Raw genomic sequence first — 26,679 nt, 5'->3', positions numbered from 1 at the left:
TCCAATAAATTCATCTTTCTGGAAATTTCCAAGAACCAAAAAATAAGTACCAAAACACCTCAAAAGAAACTATGATAATAATCCTCTGAACAAAAGAGCTATCATAAAATCTATATATACAAAGAAGTTTACCTTGGGAGAAGTATCCCTGACTCTGACTTTAAACTATTTTCTCTTATTTTACATGGATTTCTACTTAGATTCATTTTCTGGTTTCTGTTTCTCAGGATTAAAGAAAAAAGAAGGGAGAGCAAGAACTTAGAGACAGATACCAAAGTTTCAGATGAAAGTCAGTGTGGAAACAGGAAAAAAAAAAGTATTTTAAAAATAGAACAAAAAGCCAAAAATCTGATATCATTTAGAGTAGAAACAAACATCTCTACATGCCTCAAGATCTCCCAAGGGCATTATAATAATAGACAACAATATAACTGATTCTCAGAGATGACCCTGAGTCATCAAGAAAAGGTTCAAAAATGTTCAATATACTGTTTAAGGGGGGTAAGAAAGGTTATTTTAGGAAGATTTCCATTCAAATTGGTTAAAATGTTTTGAAGCATTTATGCTTAAAGAGATAAACTATAAGGTATCTGGAAAAAAGCTCTCTGAAATGATTCTTTCCCTAAGGTTCCAGATAGATAAGGTTTCATTGTGAAAATGTGTATACTGCTTTTATTATTGCTGTACTTATTGAAAATACCCCCTATGAATTTCAACCTACACAGTCATCATTTTAAAAATAACTGACACTGAGTTATTCTTAATAACATAGTGCAGTACACTTTGCCTCATAACAGATAAGATTTGCACCAAAATTGGTAGTATTTTTTCTCATCTTGCTATTTCAGTCATTTCTATACCCATTTCTATACATAAGTATAAAAATCAAGATACATTATTTCTCCCCCTAGTACTTAATGCTACCATTACCTTCTGAATGATTTTATTTGCAGATATTTCTTTAGCTCATATCACTTAATAAAAAAGACTCACTCAGAGTCAACAAAAAGGGGAAAAAAGAACTCCCAGTTCCCATTGCTGTCATAAATCTACTTAGATACATTTTGTTTTACAAGTAATTTGAAGACATTGATCCTTTTGGGAGTCTAGTGATTTGCCTTAACATATTTTTTAAATAGACATTGAATTGTGCAAAATAAACAAAAAACATACACACAAATAAAATATATGGTTCACAAGCTTCTACACCAATTCCCAAAGTATCTTCACCATGTGAAATTTTAATTACCTTCAGGATTACAGGGGAGGAATAGAATTTATCTTTCCCAGCCAGTTTGAGACTACAACTAAATCACTAGAGTTCACTAATTCACTATAGGTCTAATACATTTGGTGTGAACTACAGAAATATATGAATAAATGCATATACATATAAGGAATATATTTATATTGTACACATGCTTATATATATATATATATAAGCATTTATTAAGCATATCAGATATTATGCTAAGTGATTGACAAATAACATCACATTTTATCTTCACAACTCTGGAAAATAGGGGTCATTATTATTCTTATTTAGTAGTTGAGGAAATTAAGACAAAGATTAAGTGACTTTCCCAAGGTAATACATTTAGTAAGTGTCTAAGAGTAGATTTGAAATCCGTTCTTCCTGAGATAAGTACTTGGGCCCAGAGATCTATCACTGTGCTACCTAATTATCTCTTATACATAGAAGCATCCATGAATTTGACTTTGGAAAACTCTTGGCATTTTAACCCCATTACCAGTGTCTACTGTAACAATCCTTGATTTAGTCTTTGCTTTTCAGTTGTTTCAGTCATGTCTGACTCTTCATGAACCCATTTGGGATGCTCTTGGAAAAAGTTATGGCAAGCCATTTCCTTGCCATTTCCTACTCCAGTTCATTTTATGGATGAAGAAACAAGGCAAATAGGGTTAAGTTATTTGCTCAGGGCCACACAGTTAGTATGTGTCTGAAGTCAGATTTGAATCATGAAGATGACTCTGATTTCCGGTGCTCCACTCTACCTATTACACCACCTAGCTGCCCCTGTGACATACTATGTAAATTCATATAGTATTTTCCAAGGAACAAAGAAGTTATGTGACTTATCCAAACTCAGGATTCTAAGAAATATTATTTAGGGTTTGAAACTTGCTCTCCTAGATTCCAAGTTCAGATCTCTACCAGTTATACTATTCTGCCTCTATGTATCTATATGCATTCAGGCCTCATGTATTTGTAATATATGTTTAATCATACCCATACAGGTACGTGTTGACCTCTAATAATTAATCCCATTGTATCAAAAGTTACTGGGTATGCAGATAATCATGAAAGAAAGATACATTTACAGAGTTCTTAGCAAATTTGATAAGGTACAAGATCCTAGCTTTGGGAAGAGCCCATCCCTCCTGGCATGCTCCACCAGCTATACCTCAGCATAGGTGTGTCTGATATCTAGTCCCAGTCTAGGTTAGGGGACCCTCCCTTCCTTTAATGTAAAATTCAGAGGTATTTGTTCAGATCCCACCTTCTGATAGCAAATAAAAGGTAGAGAACCAAGATTGTGGAATAAAGGTAGAGACTCAGTCCAGTTTTCCCTCAAACCACTCCAAATACCTTTAAACAATGATTCTAAATAAATGCTCGAATGGCAGAACTCAGAAAAAGATTGAAACAATTTTGCAGCCAAGGACAACTTAGAAGATTGGCAGGAGAGCTCTGTGTATTAGGATGAGAGAGGAGCACAATCCAGCACAGCCCTGGCCTCAGAAACCAGAATCAGACCTTGTGAGACTGAATCAGCGGCAGCAGTGATGGTTTTATGATCCTTCAGCCCTGAGATTCCAAAGAAATTTAGGTCAGCAGGAAAAGTCTGGGTGGGAGTGGAGTACAGTACAGTACAGTACAATACAGTGGAATCTAGTAGCCCGGCAAACCAGGAGTAGCCTTAAGAGCCTCTGAATTAGCAGCAGCTGCTGCTGCTTCTGGAGCTCTCAGCCCATAAATGATAAGGAATGGAAAGAGATTATAGGGGTCTCTTTGCTATCATGGAGGCAAAACTGTTGTTTTTGTCCATATTTGGACTAGGGTTGGTCACAATCCCAAGATGAGGAGAAGCAGGAACACAATGGATCTTGTGGAATGCAATGGAGCAGGCACCCTCATCACAGTCTTAGGGCAGAAAAGAGTACTTATGGCCACTCATAGACCAGAGTACCAGCCAGGAGAGTAGCGATCACCTCTCCTTAAATCGTACTATTTGTAAGAATTGAAAACTTGCATGTCCCCAGAAGTATCTCTGAAAATAATTGTACAAAGCCACAGAAGCTTGGGACAGTATACCACACCCCACACTGCACTCCTTAAAAAGTAGAGCCCTATCTTTTCAAAAACTTAAAAGTCAAATAATAGACTGGAGAAATGAACAAGCACCAGAAAACATAATCTGACTATAGAAAGTTACTATGATGACAAGGAAGATCAAAATATATCCTCAGGCAGAAAATAAAATCAAAGCTCCTCCATCCAAAGCCTCCAAGAAAAATATGACTTGATCTCAAGCCATGGAAAAATTCAGAAAGGATTTTGAAAAATCAAGTTATAAGTGGAGGGGAAAATTGAGAAGAAAAATAAGAGTGGTATAGGAAAATTCTGATAAATGAGTCAACAGCTTGACAAAGGAGTCACAAAGCATACTGAAGAAAACAACACCTTAAAAAAAGACTAATTCAAATGATAAAAAGGTACAAAAAGCCAATGAGAAGAAGAATGCCTTAAAAAGCACCAAACAGAAAAGGAGGTACCAAAGCTCATAGAAAAAAATAATTCCTTAAAATTTAGAATTGAGCAAATGAAAGCTAATGACTTTATGAGAAATCAAGAACCAAACAAATGTAAAAAATTGACAATAATGTAAAATATCTCCTTGGAAAAAAACATTTACCTGAAAACCATGATTTTAAAAAAAGCCTAAATATCATCTTTCAAGAAATTAATCAAGGAAAACTATCCCAATATTCTAGAACCAGAAGGTAAAATAGAAATTGAAAGAATCCACCAGTCACTTCCTGAAAAAGATCCAAAATGCAATTCCCAGGAATAATATAGTCAAATTTCAGAGCCACCAGGTCAAGGAGAAAATATTGAAAGCAGTCAGAAAGAAACAAGTACCATGAAGTCACAGACAGAATAACACAAGATTTAGCAGCTTCTGCTGTTAAGGATCCTAGGGTATGGACTAGTCTATTCCAGAAGGCAAAAGAGCTTGAATTTAAACCAAGAATTAACTATCCAGAAAAATTGTGCATAATCTTTCAGGGGAAAAGATAAACATTAAATGAAATAGAAGATTTTCAAACTTTTCTGATAAGAATTTGATTTTCAAATACAAGGCTGAAGAGAAGCAGAAAAAGGTAAATAGGAAAGGCAAATCATAAGGGATTTAATGATGTTGAACTGTTTATATTCCTACATGTGGAGATGATACTGGTAACTCATAAAAACTTTTTTTCATTATGGGGCAGAAGGAGTATATGTAGACAGAGGGCACAGGTGTGAATTGAATATGAAAGGATGATATAAATATAATATTATGGGATTATGGGGTGTGGGGGAATGGATTGGGAGAAAGCAAAAGGGAGATGTAGAATGAGAATAAACATAAAAGAGGCAATAAAAAAACTTTTACAATGGAGGGAGAAGAGTGAGCAGGTGAGGGAGAATAAGTGAACTTGACTTATCAGAATGGCTCAAAGAGGGAATAACATACACACTCAACTAAGATAAAAAATCTATCTTACCTAATAGGAAAGTGGGGCGGGGAGGGAATGGAAGGGAGGGAAGATTAGGGGATGGGGTTGTCAGAAGCAAAGCAGTTTTGAGGAGGGACAAGGTAAAAGGAGAGAGAGAAATGTTGACAATAGTAACCATGAAAAAAAAATTTGAAGCAAGATTCTCTGACAAAAGCCTCATTTCTCAAACGTAGAAACAGAGTCAAATTTATAAAAATAAGAACTATTCCAAAACTAATAAATAATTAAAAGATATAAAAATTTTCAAATAAGGTTAGCAATGCTTTCTGTAGTCACATTTAAAAAAATGTTCTAAATCACTATTGGTTGGAGAAATGCAAATTAAAACAATTCTGAGGTACTACCTTATATGTAATAAATTGGCCAATAGATCAGAAAAGGAAAATGCCATATGTTGCAGAGGATGTAGGTTAAATAAGACATGAATACATTGTTGGTAGAGTTGTGAACTGATTCAACCATTCTGTAGAACAATAAAACTATGCATATCCTTTGACATAGTAATGTCACTGTATCTCAAAAGAGATAAATAACAAAGGAAATGATCCTATATTTATCACAGTTCTTTTCTGGTGACAAGGCATTGGAAACTGTGGAGATGCATCAATTTGGGAAATGACTGAACAAATTGTGGTATGTGATTATGATTCTGCTATAAGAAATGATGAATTGGATGCTTTCAGAAAAACCTGGAAAGACTTGCATGAGCTAAGGCAAAGTGAAATGTATTGTGGCCAAAATAACAACAAAAGTATAGGATGTTCAGCTGTGAATGACCCTTTCTCAGCAATAAAATGATCCAAGACAAATCTGAAGGACTTGTAATGCTGAATGCTATCCCTCCCCAGAGAAAAAGCTGATGGTTTGTGGAATACAGATTAACAAACTCTTTTGTTTTTATTTTACTTTTCTTGAAGGTTTTTTAAGGGGTAGGGAGGTTATGTTTTCTTTCACAATATGATCATTATGGAAATGTTTTGCATGACTATACATTTATAACTTATTTCCAATTGTTTGCTTTCTCAGTGAGAGGGGGTGGGAAGGGAGGAAAGAATAGCATCTAGAACTCAAAAGTTTTAAAAACGAACATAAAAATTTTTTATACATATAACTGGGGAAAATAAGATATTAAATAAAATAAAATAATGCTTTTCAAAGTTGAATCTTTAGGTGTTTGACCTTCTGGTCAGACCTTCCACTGCCTGCATAAAATGTCAATAAATGTTTTGGTTAACTTAATTCTGTTTTGCTCTTTCTTAAGGCCAAACTCTGGAAGTTTATATTTGTCCTTTATTAGGACAAACTCTTGGGGTTAACATATATTTAATCTAATTATTATTTTTAAGGTGAAAATTTAGTGAGGATATTCTTCATTTTTGAAGGAGCCCTTCTTAGTGCACATACATGAATATATACAGAGAAACATATGTGCTCACATGAACATATAAAAAAGCACTAGACTACACACAAGGAGAAAAACTCAGAATTCAAAGTGGAAATAGAAATAAAAAATGTGTGAAATCAGTGAGGCTAATATGTACATAGCAACTAAAGGGTCATTACACAACAAGGGTCATTACACAACAAATAAGCCATGACCATACGAGCTACTGCACATAAGAGATAATATGAGAAATTCTCTATTTCAGTCAGCACCAGTAGGAAAGAAAACTGCTATGAAAAGAGTTTTTATGCTGGTCTCTATGATTAGAGTAGGTTTTACACTAAAGTAACATCAGACTTGAATTATCGTCTCTTGCCTCCATTAAAATGAACATTTAATGGTAATGCTCGTAATAAGAACCTGCTCAATTTTAAACCAAATCAACTTAAATGCAACAGAAATTTCTTTCTGTGTGAAATACAGATTCCCTAAGGATACCAAATCTAGATAAACAGATCATATAAAAGTAATAGTTTGCTCCAGGGGGACTTTAGCAACATACCTAGGGAGGTAGTAAATGAATGAAATATTAAGAAAGATCTCCAGGGGAAAAAAATTCCACTTCTCAGAAAAAGCCAGAAGCTTGAATAGCTCAATTGAAACTGAAAAAGTCAGTGAAACAATGAATTTGTCTCTTAAACTTTGACCTTAGCCACTCAGCATAATCCTCTGAATCAGGAATGCCACCCTAATCCAAGTAGTCCTCAGTGCTGGGGACTAGTATTGAACAACCCATGTCTAGAAACCCATGTCTTAAAACAAAGCAAAACAAAACAAACTCAAGAGCTAATTCTTTGAAAGCATGGGAAGAGGAGAGGCTTTTGCCAATTCAAGATGAACTGCTATGGTAGTAGCAAAAAGACACAGTAACACTTGTTGAAAAGAATACTGTGATAAAGCCAAATCAGATTTCAACTGATCTTCAAAGGACAAATTTGGAGAATGTAGCTGATGAAGCCATCCAACAAGCATTCCTTAAGAATAGCCTGAGCAGCCCAGGCAAGTAGTAGCTGCCTAGCCCAATTCAATAGTGGTCCATGCCTACATCAGAAGCAACTATACCAGTTTTTGAGTGATTTGCCTGGCACAGTCCAACATCCAACCAAGCCATAGAAAGTTTCCATGGTAAACTAAGGTGAATTCTTCATCAGGTGCAGACACTATGACACTACATCCTTGGAGGATTAAGTCCAGTCAAGTAGCAAATGCACCATCTACTAATGGCATGCCCAATAGCAAAGTTCATGAAGACCTTCTGCGAGGTGGGGGCAGAGAGAGGCAGAAAGCCACTGGGGACCTGTATTTACAAAGTGGTAAATTTCCTTTGCCATGAATATAAGGAATCCTCACTAACGTTAAACTCTGAATTCATTCTCCTTCTATGGTTTCTATATTTTTGAAATAATGAACTTGTTTGGAAGGAAAATATTTTAACAACTATTTTGGCTATGTCATTTGAATAAATGCTTTTTCTAAAGAGTTCTAAGGGCAGTTATGTGACTTAGTGGAAAAAGTGCCAGGCCAGGAGTCAGGAAGAGTCATCTTCCTGAATTCAAATATGACCTCAATACCTACCAGCTCTGTACTCCTGGACAAGTCACTTAAATTTGTTTACCTCAGTTTCCGAAAATGTAAAATGAGCTGGAGAAGGAAATGGCAAACCACTCCAATATATTTGCCAAGAAAATTCCAAATAGGGTCATAAAGTGTTAGACATGACTGAAATGATTAAATAACAAGAGTTTAAACTACTAGATGACTGCTAAGAGGAAGTACACTCATGAGGTATAAGAACAGGAATAGAGCTCCTCTAGGTTACTCCCAGAACCTGGGGAGAGGTTGCAGACAATGTGTTTCTTGGGACCCAAAGAGGAGTAGTGAGACCAGATCTATCCCTATTTATCCAGAAAATACTAATTTAGGAAGGGAGCCTCTAAATATCACAAAATATTAGCAGATTCTATTTTTTCCCTACTGTCAGCAAGTTTTTGCAGATACCTAGCCTAACAATGATATGATCTTGAGATCCTTCTATTCATACAGTAGAATAGCAGCACAATTATTTCCATCTTCCTTATTACATTCATCAAGTTTTCTACCAAGGAAGTTACGAATATGATTACAGAACAGGAGTGCATATACATATATATATATATATATATATATATACATATATATATATATATATATAATATATACATATCTTACTTTTATCTTTTTCTTATTTTAAGGTCTACTAAGTGTTTTATTTAAAATTTTGAGTTCCAAATTTTATCTGTTCTTTACCTCTACCCCCCAAGAAGCAATTAGATTGTATTATACATGTACAATTATGTAAAACATTTCTATATTAGTCAAAGACCCAAATAAAAGAAAAAAAGAAAGAAAGTAAAAAATAGCATGTTTTCTGTAGGTTGTATTCAATCAATATCACTTCTTTCTCTGGAGGCAGACAGTATACATCATCATAAGTCCTTAGACATTGTCTTGGATCATTGTAGTGCTGAGAATAGCTAAGTCATTCACAGTTCTTCATCAAACAATATTGCTGTAATTGTGTACAACATTCCCTCTGTTCTATTCACTACACTATGCATCAGTTCATGGAAATCTTTCCAGGTTTTTTCTGAAATCTGCCTGCATCATTTCTTATAGCCCAATACTATTACATTACAATCATATATATCACAGTTTGTTTAGCCATTGTCTAACTTTTTAGCTTCCCATTGATTTCTAATTCTTAGATACTGCAAAAAAGAGTTGCTAATATGTTTTGTATAAATAAGTCCTTTCTCCTTTTTCTGAATCTCTTTGGAACAAATACCTAGCAGTGGTATTGTATTGCTGGATTAAAGGATAGGCAGTTTTATAGCCCTTTGAGCATAGTTCCAAATTGCTCGCCAGAATGATTGGATCAGTTCACAACTGCAATAACATTGCATAAATTTCTCAGCTTTCCCACATCTCTTCCGATATTTATCATTTTCCATTTTTGTCATATAGTTATGAGGTGTCACCTCAGAATTGTTTTAATTGGCATTCCTTGATCAACACTGATTTAGCATATTTTTTCACACTACAGATAACTTTGATTTTTGTCTCAAACTTTCTATTCAAATCTTATGACATTTATCAATAGAGGATTGACTTGTATTCTTATAAACTTGACTACATTCTGTAAATTTTTGAAAAAATCAGACCACTGAGTGCAAAAATTTCCCAGATTTCAGCTTTCCTTCTAATCTTGGTTGTGTTTCCTTCTAATCTTGGTTCTGTTTTCCAGTTTTCCCATTTTTTTAATATTGAGAAAAACTGTTCTAAATACTGTTCTAAAAGCTTGGGTCTTTGGGTTTTCCATATACTAGATTTCTAAGGTCATTTACTATTATGTGATTTGTACCTAATCTATTTTACTGATTTACTACTATATATTTTAGCAGGACCAGGTTGTTGTGATAATTACTGCTTTATAATATAATTTGAGATCTGGTGTGGCTAGAATGTGTTTTGTATTTTTAACTGATTCCCCTGATATCCTTACACTTTTGTTCTTCCAGATGAATCTTGCTATTATTTTTTTCCTCACTTAAAATATTTTTGATAGTTTGATTGGTATAGAACTGAACAAGTAGATTAATTTAAGCAGAATTATTATTTTGGGCTCATCCTATCTCTAAGCAATTAATATTGTTCAATTTTTCGGATCTGACTTTGTGTCAAATATATTTTACAGTTGTGTTCATTGGGTTCTTGGGTTTGTCTTGGCAGGTAGACTTCCAAGTATTTTATATTGTCTATGGTCATTTCAAATGTAATTTCTCTTTATATCTCTTGCAGCTGGCCTTTGTTGGTAATATATAGAAATGCTGTTGATTTATGTGAGCTTATTTTGTTAACTTCTACTTATGTGAGTTAACTTTAACATTATTAATAAATTCAAGCTATGTAATTGATTCTTATCATCTTCAAAGAATTATTATGTTTATTAATTGCCTTTTCTAATTATTTCTTTTTCTTCTCTTACTATATATAGTACAATATCAAAGAGAAAATAATAGGCATTCCCTATGGCAGATAATGATTGCTGATAGTTTTTAAATCAATATTACTTATCATTTTTAGATAAACTATATTTATTCTCATGTTCTCCAATGTTTTTAGTAGGAAGGAGTATTGCACTTTGTCAAAAGCTTTTAAGCATCTATTGATATAATCATATGATTTGTGGTGATTTTACTACATGACACCTACACAAAAATTGACCATGTATTGTACATAATGGTCAATTATGTTGATAGTGTTTTCTAATATTGAACCAGTTGTGCACTTCTGGTATATATATTCCACCTACCCATAGTGTATGATCCTTGTGATACATTGTTGTAATCTCTTTGCTAATACACTATTTAAAATTTTTTCATCTATACTCAGTAGGGAAATTATTCTATAATTTTCTTTTACTATTTTTACTCTCCAAAAGGAATTTGATATGATTCCTTACTTTGTTTATTTTTCAAATAGTTTCTATAGTCTTTGGGATTAATTGTTCTTTAAATGTTTGGTAGAATTCACCTGTGAATTCATCTGATCCTAAGGATATTTTTTCTTAGGAAATTCATTGATTGCTTGTTCAATTTATTTTTCTAATATTTGGTTATTTAGATTTTATATTTCTTCTGTTAACCTGCGCAATTATATGTTTGTAGATATTTGTCAAATGTATTGGCATAAAGCTGGCAAAATAACTCCTAACAATTGTCTTAATTTCTCTTCAATGGTGGTTCACTCACCATTTTCATTTTTGATACTAGTAATTTGGTTTTCTTCTTTCCTTTTTTAAATCAAATTAACCAATGGTTTATGTATTTTATTGATTTTTGTTTTCTTAAAACCAGTTTCTAGCTTAATTTATTAGTTCAATGGTTTCCTTGCTTTCAATTTTATCAATTTCTTCTTTTTTGCTTTGCATACCAAATTCATTGATCTACTTTTGCTCCATTTTCTTGATGTAAGCAATTAGAGATATAAAATTTCCCTAAAGGACCATTTTGGTTGTATCCCATAATCTTGGTATGTTGTCTCCTTGTCTTTTTCTTGAATGAAATTACTGTCTGTTTCAATGATTTGATCTTTAACCCAGTTGCTTTTTTTAGAAGTGTATTATTTAATTTCCAATTAATTTTTCATCTCTCATCATCCATTAGTAAAAGGAATTTTTATTGCACTATGATCTGAAAAGGCTCTATTTACTATGTCTGCTTTTCTGTATTGATTTTGTGATGTTGTTTTATGTCCAATACATGGTTAATTTTTGTGTAGGTGCCATGTACTACTGGAAAAAAAGCTACATTTCTTTCATTTCCATTTGCTTTTTTTTCCCAGAGATCTATGATACCTAATTTCTCCTGAATTCTATTCACCACCTTAACTTCTTTCTTGTTTATTTTTTGGTTAGATTTATTTAGTTCTTCAAGGAAAAAGCTGAAGTACCCCAGTAGAATAGTTTTATTATCTATTTCTTCCTTCATATCTATTCCCCTCTACACTTCTCCTTCAAAAATTTAGTTATTATAGCATTTGATAAATATAAGTTTAGTATTGGTATGACTTTCTTGTCTAAGGCAACTTTCCTTCTTTATCTCTTTTGATTATATCTAGTTTTGCTTTTTGCTTTGCCTGAGATTATGATTGCTAACCATGGTTTCTCTTGCTTCAATTTAAGTCTAATAAATTTTGCTCCAGCCTCTTACCTTTAACCTTTCTGTATATTTCTGCTTTAAATGTATTTCCTGTAAACAACATATTATGGGATTCTGCTTTTTAATTCATTCTACTACCTATTTCCATTTTGTGGGTAAATTCATCCCATTCAGATTTATATTTACGATAATTGTGCATTCTCTCCATATTTTTTACTTCCTTATTTCTTTCTCACCCTATTTTTCCCTCCTCACAAGTGTTTTACTTCTGACATAGTCCCCTAATATACCCTCCCTTTTATCAATCCCCCTTCTATTATCCCCAATCTATAGTCCTGAAACTCAAAGAAATTAATAAAATTGAAAGCAAGAAAACCATTGAATTTGTATATAAAGCTAGAAGCTGGTTTTATGAAAAAAATCAATAAAATACATAAAGCATTGGTTAATTTGATTTAAAAATGGGTGGGGAAAGCAAAGCAAATTGCTAGTATCAAAAACTAAAGTGGTGAGCACCAATGAAGAGAAATTAAAATTATTAGGAGTTATTTTGCCTAAATAATGCCAGTAAAAATTTGACAATATACATAGATGAATATCTACAAAAGATATATTTACCCGGATTAACAGAAGAAATAAAAATACTTAAATAACCAAATCTTAGAAAAATAAATTGAACAAGCCATCAATGAACTTCCTAATCCCCATCTTACACTTTCCTATAATGTAAAATAGATTTTTATATACAACTGACTGGTCCCTCTTTGAACCAATTTTGATGTGAGTAAAATTTAAGCTTTCCCCACCCACCATTCCTCCCCTAATCTTCCCATCCATTATAACAGCTCTTTCATTGTTTTCTAAAAACTGGGAGCATCTTATACAGTGGTTGAAGTTTTTTTTACTTGGATTTCCCACATTTTCATGATTGTTGTCTTTGTACTCAATTGTTTAACTTTTACCAATATTTTAGGTTACATTTTGTAACATTCTGCCCAGAAATGGCACAGAAAAGTTTTGTACTACGTTGAATTCAAGTTCAATGTGATCCAGTTTGCAAAAATGAATGGAAACCATGCTGCTGGACCTAAGTTTGGTCCTCCTCCAATTGAGAAAACAATTTGACACTAACTGCATGCAGAAAGAAGAAACCCTAATGAAAATGCAGTGGCAGAAAGCAACCATGATAGTCAAATCAACAGATTTAGAGAGGAAAATGAAGATATTAATTGAAGAGCAAAGGGCAGTTGGAATTCCTGTGTCCAAAACGAAGGTTCAGTGTAAAGCTAGAAGAATGGCTGATGAAAAGAAGTTACAGATTTCAAAGGAGGATACAATTGGTACTTCAGGTTCATGAAACAAAATGGACTAAACATGCATACATGCACCAAACTTTCCCAAAAAAAGATGTCTGAAAGCTCTGAGCAGCAGGTCTTTGAATTTCATGATGATTAATACTTGAGTTCAATAACTTTATTTAATACTTTTTTCAAATTTCATGTCCAAAAATTAAGGTGGGTCTTTTACATGGGAGCATCTTATACATGGGGTTAACTTTGCCCATGTTACTGACTCTTTCTTCATGATTCTTTCATATTTCCCTTCTTTTATTTTCTCAATTTTTCTTCTACTTCTCTAATTTCTTTTTTAAAATTCTTTTAAAACTCTTCCTGGAATATATTTTGGGCCTGAGATTAAAGGATTAAAGTATGTTTTCCTTTGAGGCTTCACATATAGCCATTCTGACAATATTATCCTCTTCTAAGTTTATATCTTGATCTTCCCCATAGTAACTTTTTATAGTCAAGCTCTTTTTTTGTTTGTTTTTTGCTCTTTTTTCTGCTTTTTGTGACTGTGTTTATTTTGGGGGGGTGTTTTGGGGGTGTTTTTTCTGAGAGTTGGGCTCTGGCCTGCACTGTCCTCAGGTTTTGGGATGGGATTTTGGACCTTATTGCAGGCTTTCACTAAACTTCAGGGCCAAGGTGCTTACTTTCTCTGGATAGTAGTCTTCCCTTCTGGTTCATATTGGAAATAAGGCCTCTCTGTTGACCTCAGCCTGTGGAGTTTAGCCATTAACCTACTTCCGGACACTTCCATAGCAAACAGGATCTTTCTGGTAGCTGGTCCTAGAAGAATAATTTTGTTGCTGATCTATCAGAGGAGTGGGGATCCTGCTGTTCAGTTGTTATGGAAACACAGTAGCTCTGCTACTAGGCCCCAGGGTGAGGTCACTGTTGACCTGCTTTGGAGCAGAGAACAAAAATGGGGTAAAAATCTAGCTCTTGCATTGTGCTGAGTTAGGGACCCTAGGGTGGGACCTTATTGCCCTGCACAGGGGCTGCTGGTTTGCAGGTAGGTGGAGACTTGATGATGAATTGCCTCAATCTTGGATCCCTTGCTTCAAGCCCCCTGATGTGAGGCTGGCTACAATGCTGCTCTTAGACTTTGCTCCCACTCCCTTAGTGAGATAGACTGTTCCTACTAACTAGTAATTTGCTTCTCAGCTCTTAGACCAATTCTGAGGCAGCTTTCTATTATTTGGAGGGGAATTTGGGAGGGCTTCAAAGGGTTCCTTCCTCACTGCCATCTTGGCACCTGAAATCCTGATTCTATTTTTTTAAAGTCGGTATTAAAGTTCAATTCAATTGTACTCATGTCTTTGTTTAGTTGCTCATATACTCAATTTATTTTCTCTTTTTTCCTTCTCTCTCTCTCTCTCTCTCTCTCTCTCTCTCTCTCTCTCTCTCTCTGTCTCTCTCTCTCTCTCTCTCTCCCTCTCTTCCTTTTCCCCACGATGAGAGTTAATCGATTGGAAAGAAAGTGCATGTGGTTAAACAACCACAGAACAGTTTACACTGCTGAATAAGCTTTCCATTATACAAGTGAGGGTTTTTTTCCGTTTGTTTTTTTTTTACTTAGTCTCAGGGAAGAAATCTATATGCTTGTTGCTGTTTTTAGTGCCTCTTTCTGTAAGTACATAAAATTATTCAAACACTATAAATATTACAAAATAACTACAATCCATGGTTGAAAGATCATATTGTATGAAGAGAAAGCTCCTACTTCCGGCAGGTGTCTCAATACATTCTGACTACCTAAGAATATTAAAGGAATAATATATCTTCTACAAACAGCTTTAAAAGGTAATGCAAAATAAGGGTGTTTATATACAAAATTAATTTAAGAAGGACTCATTCCTTTTCTGATTTTCAAGAAGGCTAATATAATTTAAAAGGAAATATAGCCAGGAATCAAAACATATAAGCAGTTATTTTCAACTTGGATTTTATGCAATTGTAAATCTAAGATATCTTCAAAGATAAGGATCATACTATTGAGAATATCTACAAAGCACAGGTTGTTCAGACCAAGGGTCCCAGAGCAAAAGAAATATGATATGAGACTGTGAACTTGAAAAGCATTTGAAAAGAGACAGTGGTCAACCCTCAGACAAATTAATTTTCCTATAAGTCACTTTGCTCAGTGATTCCTTTTACTATCATTATAATCAATACTGACTGACCAGAAACAAGAATAAGTACAGAACCTAAAACACACTTTTTAATATAATCAGCTCCTTAATTATTAAATAATTATGCTATAATGGCATACTTCTGTTTCATACAAAGTAGGTTAAATAAGATAAGGAAAATTAACTTCTTTGAAGGTCACTATTAAATGAAGTAGATATGGAAAGCTATTTTTCACAGCTCCAGCCCAAGGGGGCTTTCCTGCTACCCTTTCCAAAACAGATCATCTACTCATCTAATCTTCTTCAAAAATGGTTAATAAGTTGATAATAAACATATCATACTTGAAGGAAAACATAAAGGTGACATGACTAAATTCCATTATAGTATCAGTCATTTGCTATACTGTTTTCCTCCATTAATGTTTGGTGTTTTGTTTTTGCAAGGCAATGGGGTAGACTTGCCCAAGGTCATACAACTTGGTAATTAGTAAGTGTATGAGGCCAGATTTGAACTCAGGTCTTCCTGACTCCAGGGCTGGTGCTCTATTCACTCTGCCACCTAGCTGTCCCCCATTAATGTTTGTTTTAGTTGTTCAGTCTTTTTTCAGTGGTATATGACTCTTTGTTATACCATTTGGGATTTTCTTGGGAAGATAATTTGCCATTCCATTCTCTAGTTCATTTTACAGAAACTGAGACAAACTGAGTACTTTTCCATGGTCAAATAGCAAGTGTCTGAGGCTAGATTTGAACTCACTATTCTTCCTGACTTCAATCTAGCACCCTATCCATTGTGCCACATAGCTGCCCTTAATAATGCTTGATGGGAAAGTCTTTGATATTTCAAAACTGAATTTCCCTTAATGCTATCTGCCTTCCACCAACAATTATTGGGAAATAAATACAAAGAGGAATAAATTGAGGGTTAAAAAGCATAAACAGAGATTTACTATGCCAAGACTTCCTTTTCTCTATTTTTCTCCCCAAGTCTGATGCATTGTTGAATGAGCTAAATGAGAATGACCAAAAGTGAATTCAGGTCAACTGAGAACAAGCATTATAACCTTTCTTTCCTTTAAATTGAAGATAAAACATGTGCAGATAGATTTTTCTGAAGGTGAAGCATGGCTTTTTTGAAGAGTAGAGACTAGACTTGTGATTTTAATGGAATAGGTTTTGAGTGAGAAAACTCTACTCATGTACCTTCTCTTCAAGGATCAGTCTTAGAATTACCCGAAAAACATAGAAGTTAAATGACTTACCTAGGATCATTTAGTCAATCAATCAATCTTTATTAAGCACCTATCATATACTAATATAAACTAGGCACTGTGCTACTATATGCAGTGTGACATGAATTCAGATTTTATTGGTTCTAGGTCAACTCTCCATTTGTTAAGCCACAAGTATTTTCTTTGAAGATTTAACCTATCAATAATTTTCTTTGTACCATAGTTCTTAGCAGAGTAATTGGCACACAGCAAAAATGCTTGCAGATGATGACACCTCTTTAGTCCATATTCCCATTTGTATTTAAAAGACTTCGTGAGGCCATTTCTTGAATTAAATAGAATTTGTCAATTTTAAAACAATCTTTATTTTTTAAAGGCTTTCCCCCCCTTCCCTCTGTTTTGATTATATCCATGTCAGTTTCAATTTTATTAAATGAACTTTAATCTGTAACTGTTTAAGTGGACAGCTACCCCATTCTAACCTTTTATAATTTTCTTGGAATGCTCATTTAATGTTAAAGTAGATTGTCAACTATAACATTATGTGGCAAAGATTAATAGCAGCTTGATAGCACACTTTCACTCTAGGCTAAAATGTGGCAAATGAAATCTTAACATGGAGTAATCACTAAATAAGATTAAATACTCATGATATCTAACATTTCATTACATTTAGAATGAATTCTTCAAAGGTCATTGAATGTAGAAGTAGGTCTCTATTTATTGTGATGAGGTGTCCCCAAATTTTTAGTGCTGCTTTCTGTTATTGCAAGATTAAAACTGAGCTATAATTTTTGAGACATACCTCCTTATTTAAAAAATTCCAGTGGCTTCTTTAATCTCTATTCATTGGTATAGCATTCAAGGCACAATTTTGTCACCTCCATTTCTCCCCAGTTTCCTTATGCCATAATCTCCTTCACATACTCTGTAATCTAGTGACATGGGCTTTCTTGTTCTCACCATAAGATATTTCATCTTCAGACTGTATATTTTCATAGTCTGTTGCTCATTCCTGCAATATTCTTCTCATCCATACCTCCTAATTTCCTTGGCTTCCTTAAAGCATGAGCTAAACATGATTTTCTCTAAGAAATTTTTCCTGATCCTCTATAATCCTAAACCCTTCCTTCCCTCTATTGATTTTTTCCAATTTATACTTTTTGTATTGTGTATGAAAAGTTATTTTCATGTTTTCTCTCCCTGGTGAGCTCCATGAAAGACCAAATTGTTTTCTGTCTTTTTTTACAGCCATAGAACTTAGTATATTCCCTGGCAAATAGTAGGCACTTAATAAAGGTGACTAAATTGTTGTTGTTCTTCAGTCATTTCATTCATGTTTGACTCTTTGTGATCTCATTTAGGTTTTTTTGGAGGGGGGAACAAAGATCCTGAAGTGGTTTGCCTTTGCCTTTTCTAGCCCCTTTCACAAAATGAGGAAACTGAGGAAAAGGACTTGTCCATGGTAAAATAGCTAGTAAGGGTCTGAGGCCATATTTAAACTCAGATCTTTCTGACTCTAGGTCTGGTATTCTATTTGCTGCACCATCTAATGACCCTAAATAGGCAATATATCCTCCTGTGCTTGATAAGAGGGTCCTAGGATGAATTAGGCAAAAATAAGGTAGCAATTATAGAAACTAGGTACTCTTCCCATAAAGAACAACTGTATGACCTGGAGCTATCCAAATCCTGGCCTTTCCAAGGTTCAGTGAAGGTTCCCACTTTTTCCAAGAAGCTTTCTCTGATGATAGTATACTGAAGGATTCTCTGTCTCCCCTGAACAACTATGATATAATGCATTGACACGTACACATCATCAAGTTCAGCTTTTAGTTCTCTCATAAGAACTTTGCATTAAGTTTTTAATATTTGCATGCCTTTAATTAGTATTCTATTTGCCTGGTTCACTAAAAGCTAATATTTAGTATTCCTTTAAAAGGGAAGGCTAGCAGGCAGCTAAGTGGCCTTGGGCAAGTCACTTAGCCCCACTGACTTGCCAAAAAAATAAGAGGAAGGACAAAAATTCAGGAAACTGAACTAAGCTTTCATAGCTCACTAACTACCAAATTTGATCTGCTTTAGAAAATCTTCCCTGCTTACTAAAATATGCATCAGTGATTAAAAATATGTCTCTATTTAGTTTTTAAAAGACTGTTTTGATCATTTGAATCCTCTTTTCTTTTATATGGAAATAATAAAATGTTTTTAAAGATTATTTTATCTAGTTTGCATCATTTTCATATATAAATATAATCTCTCCTTATATAAAAAAAATCAATTCAACAAAATCAATCATCAACAAAACCTTTGTACATATGCTAATATGGGTTTCCATCTCTGTGAAAGAGGAAAGGAAATTTTCTTTACTCTTATCCATGGCCAAATCAGCTTTCCTTCTTGAATCTCTTTGAAAGAAACATCAGACAAAACAAGAGTGTTACACTCCACAGGCTTGCTAGTACATGATCAAAAAGATAATATGCCTTTTCTGATTTACCTCTGCAAATTTTGGTTTCCCCTCCTTTTCTTTCAATGAAGATAAAGTTACAGGAAGGAAATGATTGACCTCTTACTCTATATTGTAACAGGTTTGATGAGTGTCAGTAAAGGTGCATTGGGAATGAATCTGGGGCATCAGATTTCAATTATAATGAGACTTAACTGTGTCCTCCCACTTTAGAGTTGTGAACTTTTCAGTCTTAGAGATTTTCTGTCACATTCTAAGACTGTGTTTTGTTTTGTTTTGTTTTGTTCATTTTGTCTGTCCCAGTCCTCCGGCTTTGTGAGAAAGAAAGAAAGAAAACATCTCAGAATTTAAAAGCTGGAACATTATAATCATTTAAACTTATAAAATGGAGGCAATGTGTTAAATGTAATTAGTAGCTTACTTAGTTGAAAATGTTAACCAATATTTGGATTTAGTTTGAGGAAAAAACATCTAAAAACAATATTAGCTATACAATGTCTTTGAGGGATCCAATTAAAGACATCTTGGATATATGTATATATAATTCCTGAGTTTGCTGTATTATTATAGTAAGACTCAAGAATATTGGATTAAAATCAAGGGTGCCACCATGGTCAAGTTTCACCTTTTACTGTGTGATATCTCAGAAGAGTCACTTTCAATTGCCCAGGTTCCTGGCTGACACTAGCTCTCAATAGTTATTGTTCTGCCCTGGTAGACCCAGTTCCTCCAAAGGGAAGTTCCCTATCCTTAATGAAATCACAACTACAACTACACCCACACCCACAACAAGCACCCAAATGTTTTTGTTTGGGCCTTGAAATGTCAATAAATTTTCATCTTCATAAGAAAATGTATAATTTTAAAACTAAACTTAATTCTATATCTCGTCTATCTCTAGTGTGTACTTAAAAACCAATGATTTCTTGGCTTTCTACTTAGATGACTTCTTTGGGAGAAATAATATTATTGCATCTAGTTCAGGTGAAGGAAAGACAACTTTACCAAAGCATTCAGTCATATTTGCTCATGATCATCATGTATACTAGAAATGTCACCAAAGGAATATATCAATTTATTGATCTGTATAAATCAACTATTATAGACAATGCCTATGTCAATATATATTAAATGTATCTATACACATATGTGTGTATGTATTACTATGTTTCTGTCTATCTCTTACCTATGTGTCTCTGCCTGCATCTCTCTCCTGTCTGTCTCTCTCTCTCTCTGCGAGCCTGCCCGTCTGTGTCTCAGTTTGCCTGTTTCTGTCGTCTTGCCCTACCCCACCCCTATCTCTCATTTAGTTCAAAATAATCTGTATTATCTGAGGATTTCACTTCTGCATCCAAACTTGAGAGTACATACAACAATCACATTAACCTAGAGCTAAAAAGAACAAGGAAACAGGGTCCCACAGAATTTGACTTACATGATGAAGGTGGTCTTGGCCAAATTGGGACTTGATTCCTAGTTCTGGACTACTACTTAAGAAAGTCAGAATTATTTTAGATAGACTAAGAAGCATTTCCTTTGAAAGAGAAATTGATTTTGGAAATAGACTATGGGGAAATTGAGGGAAAGAAAATGAATGCATTTCTGAAAAAAATTAAAATTATCACATATAATTATATATTTTTTAATTTTCTTTATTCCTCACTATGCTTTCTAAATAGAAAGGCCCTGGAAATTGCTTTCAATTTTAAGAAGTAAAAACACCCAATAGTTATTTCAATATATTTATTGAAAGCTTTCTTCCACTGAGAAAAAAAAAACAAAACATTTATGACTAAAATAGCACATATTGACACAAAACACAGAATAAAAATAATAATCTCAAAACTCTGACAATTGGATAGATGAATATAAATTTTTAAAACTACCCATAAGAGAAGCCTGTGAGATAGGGAGGAACAAGTTAATGAGGAAATGTCTCAAAAACCAATTTGTTATTAATGACCAGAACCACACCCTACCTGCAAAGTCTCTTTTTTTCCCCTCACGCATAAATAGTTTATGTTGTTTAAAGGCAATTGGCTGTGTACCTTTCTCTATATTTGCTATGTTTTTCAGAGCAAGCCTGTAAACTGCTAAAGAACCATATTTCTGGATAACTCCACTCCTTCCCTGACTGCTCTGCAAATTACAAGAATAGACTAGATAATCTCTATGGCCCCATTCAATCTGAAGCTTCTATGCCTCTATGACTTGGTAAAGCTAGGTATTTGTGTGCCAGCTCACAAAGTACTGAGGAAGGTGAAGAAAATGTAAGAGAAATGTTACTTGTTTAGACAGGTCTGAAATTCTGAGAATAACCACTGCCAAGGTCTCCTGAGATATTCAAAATACTAAAACCTATAAGGAAGTGAGTGAAATGGTCAAAAAAAGCAAGATTAAAGAGAAAGAGTTCTTTATAAAAGGAGTCTTTCTTGGTGGAAGAAGAATTAATCACATATTCTGTTCCCATAAATGAGATGAAAAATGTGAGTAAAATGTCATTTGCAGGATCATCAAAATGTAGATTTCCCTGAAAGCTGCTATCTTGACAAGTTGTAGGAATAACCCCAACAATTTAAGTTTCTTTGGTTCAAGACATTGTTCTTTACTAATAAGATTTAAATTCATATAATCTGGAGATTCTTTACATAAAATATGTCACATAATTGAAAATTCCCCCAAATGATGGAAAATTTACCAAAAATTATTTTATGATTTGAGTCTCCTTATTGTCCCCACTTCATCAAAAATAATGCCATTTCTCTGTTAATTTTTTTTTAGTTCCAACTAATGTTTTCACAATATTTATATAAATAGGCTTAAGAGAATGCCAATTCAAAAATTTTGTTAAATGATTATTAAGAATACATAATGGGATTAATTCGGAAATAGAGATTTAAGGATTTAGAGTTGGCATATAGGATTTAAATTTGGAAGGGTCATTAGTTTTTGTACATGGTCATAGAAGTATCAGGATGCCCATTCTGATTTATGCAGTTTATTTTTTGAACCTAAGTATAGGATATTTATCCATATTACATTTTATTTTGGTAGCTTACACATACAGTATATTTATTTTCAATTTTAAACTGTTCAATCAACAAGCATTTCTTAAGATACTACTACATCAGATTCTTTTTCTAGACACTAGCAAACTAAAAGTGTCTTGCCTTCAAGGAATTCACAATCTAAGGAGCAGAGATAACAAGTGAAAATAGACCTACTGTTACATTCAATCAACTGTGAAGAATTTACTTTACTCTGGAAAACTGACTCTTAAATCTGTTTCACCCAAAGTAATAAAGCTCTTTCATTAATTTGATTTTCTATTTCTTGGCTCTGTATGTTTGCATAAGCCAACCCCCATGTTGGAATGGGCTTTCCTTCTCCTCATCAAACCGTCCTTACTCCATTCCCTGCCAACAAATATTAAAGCTTTCACTAGGCTCACTATTCTTGGTAGTTTTCTTGTGGATATATGATATCCCCCAAATAGACTCTAAACTGCCTGAGGGCCGGAATGCTTATGGGTTTTGTCATTAAACTTTTAATTTCAGGAACATTATAATGACAGACCTCATTAATTCAAAAATTCTGCCCTGAACATATACATTTATGCTTGTTGCTGATTTATGTAAATAATATTTTTAGTTTATTAAGGAGAAATGATGATCAAACTATACAAATAAATATGTGACTTGAAAACAGATCAGTAAGACTTGACATTGATTATATAATACATTAAAATAACATGATTTAAATTTCCACTACATTTACACTCAATTTGAATTTCGAATTTCAATGGATATGCAGAGAACACTACTACACTGATTGGATTAGTTTACTAATCGTTTTCATTCAGACAAATTAAAGATTAGTGGAAATTTTATAGTGGCATTGAAAGAGATTTTCTCTGCCTATATTGAAGCAGAAAGTAAATGAATATTTTTTCCCTTCTGTGACTGAGAAAGGTGGGCAAATTGTTGCCCTCTTAAAGAGTCAGAAGGAAAGAATTTACATGTTTAGGGGTTTTCTTTTTGGACATGTCCCTCTCTATTTAAATTAAAATTACTTGTGATGGTCAAAGCAGATTGTTTTCTAAAGAATGAGGGCTACAATCAAGAAACAAAATTTACACACTGATAATGTATATCAATACTAATGTTGCCTAACATTATTGGTATCATTACTAATAAACTAGTAGATTCACTGAATATAATATTAGTTATGGAAACTTGTAGAGTAGCATTATTCTTTGGAGATTTGTGGGGCAAAACTTAAAAAACTCAGTCCTTGGGGCAATTAAGTATGCAATGTATAGAGCCCCAGCCCTGGAGTCAGGAGGACCTAAATTCAAATCCTATTTCAGGCACTTGATATTTACTAGCTGTGTGATCTTATGCAAGTCACTTAACCCGATTTCTTCACAAAAGAACACCACCACCCCAACAAAACCAAAACTCAGATCTTCTATAGAAATGGAAGAGGTCAAAAGATGTGGGGAAAGTATTGAATTAATTTCCAATGAAAAATGAGACTCGGAAAAATGACATTAGTCACCAAAGCAAGAGAGAATGGATTGGTGGTAGAGCTAGAAATAGAATTAGTCCTTTTGACTTCTCCCACTTGGTATCTTAATGACCAGGTTTCCTTATTATACTCATCACTCTTTGGCCTTTCTGGATAGCTCTGCTATTTCATTAATCTTATAAGATCTTTTTAATTCAAAGTAATATTTTCAGAACAAATCTTTTGCCGAAAAGTTTTCAAGTTTTCTACCAAGTTGTTCTGGGTGTCATTTATTTTACAGTCAAATAACAATGCTAGAAGCTGGCATCAAATTTGATCCAGGAAGAATATCCAATTCAATATGTCTGGCAGATATAAAACCATATTTATTGAATGATCTAAACCTCCTATTTTAGAATGTAACCACATACAATGATTAGGAAGTTGTAAAGAAATACTCTGCTTCCATTAGAAAAGATTCTTTGGAATTCTTAAAAGTCACTGTCCTTTCTCATTTTATAACAAATAATGAGTTTTGTCAAGGAGATTATATTTAGTAAAACAACTTACAGGTCAAACCATTAAAGATCATTTACTTAAATCATAAATTTAATAAATTCTGAATTTCTTCCCAAATGACCATATTATTGAGTTTTTTCCATAAAGAAGGTATAGAACAAGTATGAAATTCAAAGTAACAATACTGAACTCTTTTTTATAGGAATGAAAATTAATTATGGCAAAAACATTACCATATAGAAAATTCACCTACAAATCATTCACTGTAGTTTTTTATTTCCATTTTGGACTTTCTTGAGACATTATATAAATAAAATAAACAATATTATGTCTTAAATTTGCCATTTTTTCTTGTTCAAGGTATATTCTTGTTCAAATTATATTCCAAGGTATTTGATTGGAGAAACCACACAACTTGTCTATCATCATCAATTTATTAGTCAATTATTGCAGATGGAAAATAAACAGGAACCAGAATTCAATATCAAGAAAAGATTAGAGAACTAGACTGAATTTTAAAAATTTTACAACACATAGTAACAACTTAAAAGTTTTCCCACTAAACAAAGGCCTATCTTTTTTACCCCAATTTTCTTGGAGCTATGAAGCAAGGTATACACAGTTTCTGAAAAATTATAGCTTTCAGTCACACAAAAAGGGCAGAGGCATACAAGCTCTACATGAGTAAACCAAATCATTATTGAAACTGAAAATGGGTTCAAAAGTGGTATAAAATGTTATGACCAGAAAAGGTAAGTCGATGTTTAAAACCAATGGAAAGTGCAAATGCTCTGTTGGTACTCATGACACATCATGAAATCAAGAGTACACTAAGTGAAACTCCTGTGGAGGATTTACAGGAAATATATCGACTAGAGTCATGCAAGGTAAGAAGGCTTGGATAGATCAAAGTCAGCACCACGGGGTATATACTCACTAGAGAAAAACAGTAGGATTTTAAAAAAAATTATCAGTTTACCACATCAGGTAAGATTGTATTATATTGATATGGGAGTTCACACATATTTATGCATGTATGTGCACATTCATATACTTGTGGTCCCATAAAATATGATTCTTTAACATTTTATGTAATATGCTTTGAATCTGATAGATTAACATTATTATCTCCTTAAAATTTGACATTCCCACAACATACCTTTCAAATAAAATAAGAGCTGTCATGTCTCACTGTTTGAGCATTTAAGACACACTCAAAAGCTTCCTAGACTATTTACTAAATCTCTATTTGACAATTTCTTTGTGCCTATAAATTAATTTTTAAAATAATTTTGTCCTTTAGTGTCAAAGAAGACAAACAGAGCTGCCAAAGTGTTAGATTTTTAAAGCCTCACTGGGCTAACCAGAAGAAATGCTCTGTGGAGAATTAAAAAGTCCCATCAACAGAAAACCAGTTTGCAATTATGCCAAGCAGTTTAATAGGAGAGTTTTAAACACTCCACTATGACTATGCTAAAAATTACTTCCTGTACATGCTTTTAAAATAATGTTTTTAAATGGCCTCCTTCACACTTCTGACTTCCTCTAAACTTCATTTAGACAAGATAAAATATTGAATATGAAAATGGGAACAGTTTAAAGTTTGATAATGCATGACTTGGTTAGCAAATATGACTGTTGCCTGGAGTGTTAGCAGCAGTAATATTTAACTTTTACTTACACCCAGTCTGGCTCGAAACATAGTTGATAGTTTTCCTGAGTCTGCACAGAGGAAGTCTATCATTTGTGAAATTAAGCCCTCTCTGCTTCTTTGTTGCTAAACACCAAGAGAACTGCTCTGAGAGGATTCACCGGGGCTACGCTTGGGGGGAGCTTCAAAGCCATTGAATTAACCACACAGTAGGAATGATTAGAGGTTCTTACAGTGGCTGGTTCCCCAACGTACTCTCTCTGCGCCCCAAAGGACGCCTTCCGTAGACAAGTCAAGCTCCTCTCCCCGCAGTTTCAACAAACCAGTGCCCTGCTCCAACTCTTCCGTTGGGATCGCCTTGCCAGGCGGAGCTACCTGTCCTAAAAGCGCCCCTGAGCAGCAATCCAAAGGGGCGAGTCCCCCTCGCCCATCACCAACTATCTCCCCACTCCCCACCTCCCATCCGGTTTCCACGCCGAGAGAGATCCAAGCGAGTGGCGGGTACCTGCCTTACCTGTGGGATGCCTGCTCTCTCCAGGAGGCCAGCAGCGCCCAGGGCTCCAGCCCCGGGAAGGGCGCTGTGCTTGCAGCCCGGGCGGAGCAAGCTGGTCGGCGAGCTCCGCGCTCGGCTCACCTGCTCGCCTGGGACTGGCCGGGCCGCGGCCGCTCATGCTTGGGCAGAGCTTGCCAAGGTTCTCCCCCAGGGAGTCGCGCAGCCGGGCGGGAGGGGCGAACGGGGCGGCAGCAGAGCCGACATGACCGACAGCTGCACCTTCCAAGCACACACACACACACACACACACACACACACACAGACACGCAAACAGAAACTCACTCTGACACTCTCACACGCGAACAGTCTCTTAAAGGGGAACAG

The 26,679-nt window shown here is 34.4% G+C and overlaps 1 protein-coding gene across 4 annotated transcripts in view; it reads right to left on the bottom strand.

The window, feature by feature from the left end:
- MCTP2 (multiple C2 and transmembrane domain containing 2) overlaps positions 1-26,430 on the bottom strand; it is a 266,381-nt gene extending 239,951 nt beyond the window's left edge. For 3 of the 4 annotated variants that reach the window (XM_074234162.1, XM_074234166.1, XM_074234165.1), the window contains exon 1: positions 26,317-26,429. The gene's annotated coding sequence lies outside the window, so the exon portion shown is untranslated. Of the gene's footprint in view, positions 1-26,316 lie in introns of all 4 variants that reach the window. The other variant, XM_074234164.1, reaches the window with a different exon arrangement.
- Between the last annotated feature and the right edge of the window lie 249 nt (positions 26,431-26,679).

This window comes from Macrotis lagotis, chromosome 4 (assembly GCF_037893015.1).
Source record: "Macrotis lagotis isolate mMagLag1 chromosome 4, bilby.v1.9.chrom.fasta, whole genome shotgun sequence".
NCBI lineage: Eukaryota > Metazoa > Chordata > Mammalia > Peramelemorphia > Peramelidae > Macrotis > Macrotis lagotis.
The sequence above is the reverse complement of the archived record's forward strand: the minus strand, read 5'-3'. Positions and strand labels throughout refer to the sequence as shown.